The following is a 10,093-nucleotide window of genomic DNA, read 5'->3' as shown; positions in this document are numbered from 1 at the left end:
TTGCTGGGTGGTGGCAGGTGCCTGCATTCCCAGCTTCTCGGTAGGCTCAGGCAAGAGAATCACTTGAACTTGGGAGGTGGAGGTTGCAGTGAGGCGAGATGGCATGACTGCACTCCCACCTGGCAACAGAGTGAGACTTTGTCTCAAAAAAACAAACAAAACAGAAAACAACACTGGCAACCACTTCCCACCATTTAGAACAGAATTTGGACTCTTCAGCCTGGCTGTCAGGGGCCTGCATGATGGACTCTCCAATCTCATCTTGTGCCCCTCCCTGCTCTCTAGTCACCCTGGCCTCCTTCCTAGCCCTTGAACTCCCTAACTTAATCTCTTGTCAAAGCTTCTGTGCTCATTGTACCTCCTGCTGGGGATACACCCTTTTGTATGGCTGGCTTAGTTCAAATTTCACCATTTCAAAGAAGCCTCTGTCCCACCTATCCCATTTAAAATTGGTTCCCAATTTGGCAGTTATTTAGCTTGGTCCCTTATTGATTGGTATTGCTGTACTTATATAGGCATTTGTTTGTTCATTATATGTTTCCACACATCCACTTCCTTGACCCCCTACTAGAATGTGAGTTCCATGAGGGCAAGAACCCCCTTGAATCCTCAGTGTCTAGCTTGAAGTTTGACATGTAGTAAATGCTCAGTAAATTAGTTGAGTGAAAGAATAAAATTGACTCTAAGCTTTCTAAGCCAACCTTGGACAGTCAAACAATTAGTATTTCCAAGATTTGGGAAGCAGGGACAACTGAAAGCCACTTGTCACTTGGGAACACACAACTATTTTGGTATTAAGATCAAAGGAAACTTTTTCCTGGTGTTCTTTAGAAAGCACACTGTGTAATGAAATAAAGAATTCCTCCTCATTATTTTTAGACCCTATTTAATAACTAGTTTCAAAAAAGTTGTTTTATTAAAATAACTTTATGAAAGGCTGCTAATGGCACTATAGATACAGCAATTCAGTGTACACTTCCCTTGCTAGGATACCAGTACCAATACGGTGTTGTCCAGATACTCAACTGTGACCAACTCCCATAGGTCCTCCCTCAAATCTATGTACTCCTCTTTTTCCTGGGAAGCTACACTATATTTCCCAGTCTCCCTTGTGATTAGGTCACGATCACGTGACTAAATTCTAACTAATGGAACGTGAGGGGAAATTATGTGCACCATTCCCAAATCTAGCTCATAAAAATCTACCAGTGAGATTCTGTATGCCCTCCTAGTCTATTTAACTATATGGAGAGCTCTAGGGAAGATGTGAAGACCATGTGTTGAAGATGGCAGAGCCATTGTCTATCTGAATCCTTCAATGCCTACATGGAGAAATCTGCCTGCCTAAGTGAGTATTTACTCTGTCTCTCTGTTTATATGAATTTTACTCCATGCCTAGACACAACATATGTATCCTTTTACCAACTCTTATATGCTGTTAACAATGTGATAGGCCCTATTTTAAATTTTTGCACATATTAACTCATGTGATTATCTTAACAACTCTCTGAGTCAGACATATAGATGAAGAAATAGAGATACAGAAAAGTTAAGTAACTTATAAAAGGTCAGATAAACTGGAAGCTGCAGAGCCAGAATTCAAACCCAGATATACTAACCCTAAAGTCCATTTTCTTAATCAGGCTACTATTTACACTCTTTGTTTATGTAGGTATAAAACAACAAGCTAACTAAATAAACCAAACCTTAGTTTTTTCCAACACTTTAACAAAAAGAGATAGGAAGAGATAAGATTGTGGGGGCGGGGCAGGGGGTAGATCTGGGGATAAGGGTGAGAAAAAGAGCTTGACTGATGACTTGTGCAAGATATCATCAGCGATGGCTCAGGCCTGTAATCCCAGCACTTTGGGAGGCTGAGGCGGGTGGATCACGAGGTCAAGAGATCGAGACCATCCCGGTCAACATGGTGAAACCCCGTCTCTACTAAAAATACAAAAAATTAGCTGGGCATGGTGGCGTGTGCCTGTAATCCCAGCTACTCAGGAGGCTGAGGCAGGAGAATTGCCTGAACCCGGGAGGCGGAGGTTGCGGTGAGCCGAGATTGTGCCATTGCACTCCAGCCTGGGTAACAACAGCAAAACTCCGTCTCAAAAAAAAAAAAAAAAAAAAAAGATATCATCAGCATAGTGAAGAAACTAACTCATTTATTTGGCCCAGTGAGCCTGACAACTACATGTACCACAGCCCAAAAAAGATCAGGAAACACAGTTCTAGAGGATTTTTCGATCTTTGAATCAGTCGAATGATCTAACTAAATATATTTACAAAAACTAGTCCCACTGCCAATGTAATGTTTGATGATACATCAGACATGAATCCCAGACCCTGCCAGACATCCCGCATATATAGGACTTCCGCATACCATTATCTTGTCATCTTTGTGGTTCCAATGGAGTGTTAATTATACCAACTTAGGGACTAGTGGAGCAAGGGAGTTCTTGTAAGGCAGGGGTTGTTAAAGTGTGGCCTGCGGGCCAAATCTAGTTTACTGCCTGTTTTCGTAAATAAAGTTTTATTGGAATACAGTCACATTCATTTGTATTGTACTGTGCATGACTGCTTTTGCACCATGAGGGAAGAATTGATTGTAATACTCCACTGCTAATCTGCAGGAGTTACTGTCTAAGACCCCCAAATGGATGCCTAAAACTGTATATGGTATCAAACTCTATACAAACTGTGTTTTTTCCTATACATATATACCTATTATTTGTTCAGGGAGATATCCAATACATAAAATAAATGGTAAAAGTATACTTTCATACATGTGGAAAGATAGATAAACAAATTCAGAGAAAAGATAAAGTGTAATTTATACGTTAGGCATAGTAAGAAATTAACAACGATTACTACTAATAAATAGAACAATTCAGATGCAGTGGCTCATGTCTGTAATTCCAGCCCTTTGGGAGGCCAAGGTGTGTGGGTTACTTGAGCCCAGGAGTTCAAGACCAGCTTGGGCAACATAGTGAGACAGTTTTTTTTTAAAAAGAATAATTATAACAATGCACTGTAGTAAAATTATATGAACATGGGCTCTTTCTCTCTTTCTTCTTTTCACAATTACTTATATTGTTGTACAGATGAGGGGAAGACTACTGTAACTGTGACAGAGACCGCATGGCCCACAAAGCCTCATATATTTACTACCACCTCTGTTATAAGGAACTAGGGAGAAGGAATGATAAGGGATGGGTTGGAGTCTGGTTGTGGAGATCTTGAATGGGGAGGCCAAGGTGTTCGAACTTTGTCCATCAGTCACAGTGAAGCTACCTAGGCCTCCTGACCAAGAAAGTGCTGTCATGACAGCAGTGTGTTTAAGGATTGTACTGGCTTCATTATACATGTTGAGATAATGGGGCCAAAAACAGGAGGCAGGGACCACAGTTAGGAGGTGGCTGCATTTATTCTAAGAGAGGTGATTAGAGTTTGGAGCAGACACTGTTGATTATCCACCAGCATTCAGACCCTGTCTCCTGTGGTAACAAAACCCTGATTTTGTTTAGGTGTCCTTTCCCATATGACTCAGGGGAAGATGGTTTCATCCCTGGCTGCAGGGTAAATCCTTACCAACAACTGTCTTAAAGATGAGTATGTGACCTGACTCTGGCCAGGGAAACATGAGGTGTGGTCTGCTGGATGTAACCTGGAACTGCCAAGCTATCTTCCTGCCAGCTTGGGTATAGATTCACCAGTAGGGTAGGGCAAAGAGGATTGCAGAGAAGCAGGGACAGGGCCATCCTAGCTGTATATATAAATATATGTTTGTTTTATGTGATAATGATCTTTCTTATCGCTTAAGCCGGTGTGAACATCTTATATGATGTTTGAAAGAGAACAGTAACAATAAATTCACAAAAAAGGAACTGGCACAAATGATTCTATAAAAGGAGATTCAGTCAATATTATAGCTGCACTGTGGGGAAGAGGGAGGAGTAAAAGATTTTTCTAAGGTTTTAGCTCTTGTGACTGGGAATTTGATAAGCTGTTAACAGAAGTGGGGACATGTTGGGCATTGCCATAGTCTCTGTTTTGCCTGATAAGTGAGCTAATCTGAAGCCAACAGACATCCCAACAGGGGATCTGCTTTGCATACCACTACGTGACTCTACTCCGAACATGTGACCATGAGAGAGATCATATGAACTGCTACAACACTGTAGCTGTGGGCAAACATTCTAGGAAGGCTCAGTTATATGCACTATTCATTTTTTTATTATAGATGTCTAATAAACATCTATATACATTGTATTTCTATTTCCATTGGAAAAGACATAAGATTTTATAGTAATTATCAGGCTGAAATAAAATTACCTCCTTCTTGAATTCAAATACCCATGTAATTTTAGTAAGAGTGGAGAGTCTTTTTGAAAAATCAAAAGCCACTGAATTTATAGTTTAAAAAACTCTTTGAAGTCTACAGTAAATGTAATTTAATTTCTTTTTTAATTAAAAAATATGGTAAATTCTTTATTCAGCTGTTTTTAATGATAATACACAAGGAAGGGAAAATATCCAATACCTAAAATACAAGTGTACTTTTATACTTGTGGAAAGACAGATAACAAATTCAAAGAAAAGACAGAGACTTGGGTGAGGGTGGGAAGGGGAAGCAGTGGGGGATAGAGGTTATCTTTTTTTTTTTTTTTTTTTTTTCAGCAGTGTCTTACTCTGTAACCAAGGCTGGATTACAGTGGTGCAATTTCCGCTTATTGCAGCCTCAACAGCCCAGGCTCAAGCAATCCTCCCACCTCAGCTTCCTGAGTAGCTGGGATTACAGGCACATACCACCATGTCTGGCTAATTTTTTTTATTTTTGTAGAGATGGGATTTTGCCATGTTACTCAGGCTGGTCTCAAACTCCTGGGCTCAAGAGATCTGCTTGCCTTGGCCTCCCGAAGTGCTAGGTTTACAGGCATAAGCCACTGCACCCAGCTGAGGTTATCTTTATTATGCATTGCATAGATACCCACAGGATCGATGCCTCGGTGGGTGCCATGGCATGGGTAGGGCTGCAGGTGAAGAACCATAACTTGAAGTGTTGTCACAGCCCCAAGAAGCAAGATTCAAATGCATTACTACTGCTTTAGCAAAAATTTCTAGACATAAAAAACAAATGAGCTGATCAATGTAATGGAACAGATTCTATAAAGAGATATAGACAGGTAGATAGGTAGATAGACATAGGTATAGATATAGTTAGCTGGTTTATGAGAAAGGTGACCCTGCAATACAGTGTGGGGAAGGATGGTCTTTTCAGTAAATGTTGTAGGGACAATTGGATGTCCACATAAACATGTATTTTAACTCCTATCTCACACCATATGCAAAAAAAAAAAAAAATCCAGAAGGATTATAGATCCAAATGTGAAAAATGAAACTATAGGGATTTAGAAGAAAACATGAAAGAAATCTTCATGACCTTGGAGTAGGCAAACTGCTTACACAGGACACAAAAAAGTGCTAGCCATGAGGAAAAACATTGGTAAATTGAACTATATAAAGTAAGAACTTCAGTTCCTCAAAAGACTCCATTAAGATAGAGAACAGGCAACCTACAGAATGGGAGAAGAGATTTTCAGTTTACATCGCCGACAAAGGGCTTGTATCTAGAATACATTAGGAATTTCTACACAATCAAAAAGACAGACAACCTAATTTTAAAAAGTGGGCAAACCACTTGAAAAGACACTTCATAAAACTTTATTGCCAAATGGCCAATAAACATATGAAAGTGAGCTTGACTCCATTTGTCATCAGAGTCATGCAAATTAAAACCAAAATGTGATATCGCTGCATACTCACCTAAAATGAAAGAGGCAGGAAATATTGGAAAAAATGGAAGGCAGCTGGAATTCCTATACCTTGCTGATGGGAATGCAAATTGGTACAGTTTCCAGCAATCCTATACTATGACCTAGAAATTCTATTCTTATGTATATACAAAGGATTCAGCAATTGTACCATCAGATGTATACCAAACAGAAAAAGAGTTCAAAGATTAATTGAAAGACATATACTAGAATGTCTACAGCAGTACTAGTCAGATTAGCCCCCATTGCCTAGAAAAGCAAACAAACAAACACCAGACAAACAAACAAAAATGAGGCAAACAAACATCGGACTGCTTCTGGAGTTGTTCAGTCCAGGAAAATATCAGCTTACTATAATGTTCCAGTACTGTCAGATTTTTAAATTCCTTCATTAACATGACTCAGATAATTATTTAGAGATAGCATAGTGAAGGGTGTAAAAGCAAACTGTGAAGTCAAACCGTGCTCGTACTCTGAGGCCATAACTTATTAGTAGCATACCTTTGGCCAAGTTATCTAAACTTTCTGCGGCTCAGTTTCTTTCATCTGTCAAAAGAAGATGACAATAACTTTCCTCATAGCGTTTTTGGGAAGGCTACATGAATTAGTACATGTAAATAACTCAGAACACTGCCTGGCATGTAATGCAAACTAATACATACATATCATAGCTAATACTCTTTGTTAAATCTCTTCCACATGTGCTAGTGCTGTGATATAGCACTGGGACAGATGCATCTACAAAAATACCACACTTAAATTAGAACCACTGAGGCACCAAACCACATGAACTAACTTAACAAAGGCACCAAACCACATGAACTAACTTAACTAACCTTTGTTAGAGAGTGCAAAGGTTGAGTTCAAGCTGCCCTAGTTATTTTCTGACACTTTGGTGTCTATTTCTGACAAACATGGTAATATGTGTCTTTTGTATTGTTTTGTTTTGTTTTTGGAGGAGGAAGAACTATGCCTGTAAATCATGATAATATGTTTTAATCTTCATGTTTTTTAAGGGCAGGGTACATGTCTGGGTCATGTCTGTATTCTTCATAATGCCTAGTTGATACAGTAGGCACTACTGTAAGTTAGTTACCATTTATGGTGGTGTTCACTTCTGAAAAATTAGAAACCAAGGCAGTAAGTCATTGTTTTCATATGTCTTATTTTCAATTTGACTAAAGAATAGACAGAAATATTTAACTTGAGTTATAAAAAGAATTAACTTTCCACTAGAAAGCTGTTTGAAATTAGCAAAAATGAGAAGCATCTTTCTCAAAAGCAAAACAAAATAAAACATAGCTTATCCAAAATAAATATTTACAAATTGCCCCTAAGCAAGTTATGTTACGACATAAGTAACTTTAGCTTTACAGTAGCTAAATAGTTACTAATGTGAGAGACCTGGATGACTCAAAAAGGAACTGATGCTGGAATTTTAAATGTGTAATTTGAAAAAGAAGATACGTTCTAGTTAACTTTGACATTAAGAAAAGTTCCAAAATTATTAAGCCTATCAATTTATATCTTCAAGCTGGTACAACTCTAATTCATAATTATTTTAATATTTAAGATAAATAGAAAACCTATACACTTTAACTTTTAAAGTATTTTTAATTAAAAAATACAATTTTAATAGTAGATAAAATTTTTAATTAAAATAGGAATTTTTAAAATAAACAGGTTCAGTGAAGTTAAATTACATCTAAGAAGACTGGAACTTGGGTTTGGCTGACTCCAGGTCTTCAGTGTAGTTTCCTGTTCTTCCCACATACAGGCACATTTTTTGACTTCTGTACAGTTAGTTTGTTTTCCTTTCATAGTCCTAGAATGAAGCCACTCTTAGAGCAGTGTTTCCTGGCATGTACAAATAGTTCTTTTCTATTTTTTTTTTGTGTGTGTGTACTTTGCAATTTTCTCCTATATGCCTGAATCACTGTAATCAAGTTTTTAAGTTCCCAAAGACCTTCAGTGTCCTAGAAAGAGACTATTTGATCTCATATATATTATCATTCATAACTTACCCCAAGATTACTAAGTCTTCTATTTGTAGAAAAAAGAGATGGTTGACACATGAAGACCTGGCATAAGGTACTTGCTCAATAATAAATGGTAAATAACATGATTAAATTAATAATAAAATCCTACCATTGACAACTGCTTCATTCGTCAAACTTTAACTTCTTTTAAAATGGAAATAATTTTGGAAATGTTTAAATTATAATAGGAGTAAGTTGGTTCGTTGTATCAATTTTCTTGAAACTTTGAAAGCCTGGGAAAGGAAAAATTCTAAGAACAGGATGTATCCATCTTCACAGGTTTGATCAAATATATCAACAGAACAAAAGTTAATTTTGAATTTCTCAGCTTTAAAATAGTTAAATAAATAAAAGAGTTAAGTAAATAAAGACATAAATACATATCTACACTGCTATGTTTATTGCAGCACTATTCACAGGATTTAAGCAACGGAATCAACTTAAGTGTCCATCAACAGATGAACAGATAAAGAAAAGGTGATATATAAGCCAGGTGCACTGGTGCATGCCTATATTGCTAGCTACTCTGGAGGGTGTGGTGGGAAGACTGGTTGAGCCTAGGGGCTCATGGCCAGCCTGGGAAACATAGCAAGACTCCTCCATCTCTTAAAAAAAAAAAAAAGAAAATGTGATACACACACACACACACACACACAAATAGTATTCAGCCACAAAAAATGAAATTCTGTCACCTGTGGTAACATGGATAAAACTAGAGTATAATTATGTTAAGTCAAATAGCCAGGCAAAGAAGACAAATACTAAATTATCTCACTCATATCTGGAATTTGAAAAAGTTGATCTCACAGAAGTAGAAAGTGAAATAGTGGTTACCAGAGGCTGGAGAGGGTTGGAGTAATGGGGAGGGGAGACTAGTAGAGTCGGTCAACAGATACAAACTTATAGTTAGAAGGAATAAGTTATGGTGTTTTATTGCGTAGTAAGGTGATATGGTTTTGCTCTGTGTTCCCACACAACTCTCACCTCAAATTGTGATGCCCACATGTCGAAGGAGAAACTTGTAATCCCTACATGTTGAGGGAGGGAGGTGATTGAATCATGGTGGCGGTGGGGGGGAGGGTTCCCCTGTACTGTTCTTGTGATAGTGACTGAATTCATACGAAATCTGATGGTTTCATAAGGGCCTCTTCCCTCTTTGCTCTCTCTCCTGCCACCTTGCAAAGAAGGTGCTTGCTTCTCCTTCTACCATGATTTTAAGTTTCCTGAGGCCTCCCCAACCATGCAGAACTTTGAGTCCATTAAACCTCTTTCTTTTATAAATTACCCAGTCTCAGGTAGTATCTTTATAGCAATGTGAAAATGGACTAATACATAGGGTGACTATGGTTAACAATATTGTATTGTATAACTCAAAATATCTAGGAGAGAAGATTTTGAATGTTCTCACCACAAATAAATTATAACTGTTTGAGGAGATGAATATGCTAATTACCCTGATCTGATCATTACACAATGTGTACTTCTATCAAAACATTACACTGCACCCCATACATGTGTCAATTAATAAGAAAATAAAACTTTAAAATATAAATCAGGCCCACTTGTGGCAGACAGTCAGTCACGTGCTTGTAAAAGGCACTAGAGTGAAAGTTTAATAAAAATGTATGGAACATTTTCGTATTAACTTTTCTATAATACAGAACTCTCAAATATCACAAAATTTGCATACCACCACAGTAAGCCAAGAAGAGTGGTTCTCCATATCCTTTCCTGGTTAGGAAGGTGAAATATCTTGATGTCTAGCACCCGTTTTAATTGCTTTAACTGCCCAAGGACTAGCATAAATAATGTATCATCATTACTACTAAAAACATGTAAAGGCCAGGTGCAGTGGCTCAGGCCTGGAATCCCGGCAGTTTGGGAGGATCACCTAAGGTCAGGTGTTACAGATCAGCCTTGCCAACATGGTGAAACCCTATTTCTACTAAAAATACCATATTAGCCGGGCGTGGTGGCAGGTGCCTGTAATCCCAGCTACTCAGGGTGCTGAGGCAGGAGAATCACTTGAACCCAGAGGTAGAGGTTGCATTGAGCTGAGTTGGTGCCATTGCACTCCAGCCTGGGCGACAAGAGTGAAACTCTGTCTCAAAAACAAACAAATAAACAAACAAAAACATCTAGAGTCAAACCCATATTCTTAGAAATACCCATTATAATCCTTTAAGAGTATCTGATTCAGACAAGTGATAAAGAATTTCG

This window comes from Saimiri boliviensis, chromosome 2 (assembly GCF_048565385.1).
Source record: "Saimiri boliviensis isolate mSaiBol1 chromosome 2, mSaiBol1.pri, whole genome shotgun sequence".
In the NCBI taxonomy this organism is placed as follows: Eukaryota; Metazoa; Chordata; class Mammalia; order Primates; family Cebidae; genus Saimiri; species Saimiri boliviensis.
The sequence above is the reverse complement of the archived record's forward strand: the minus strand, read 5'-3'. Positions refer to the sequence as shown.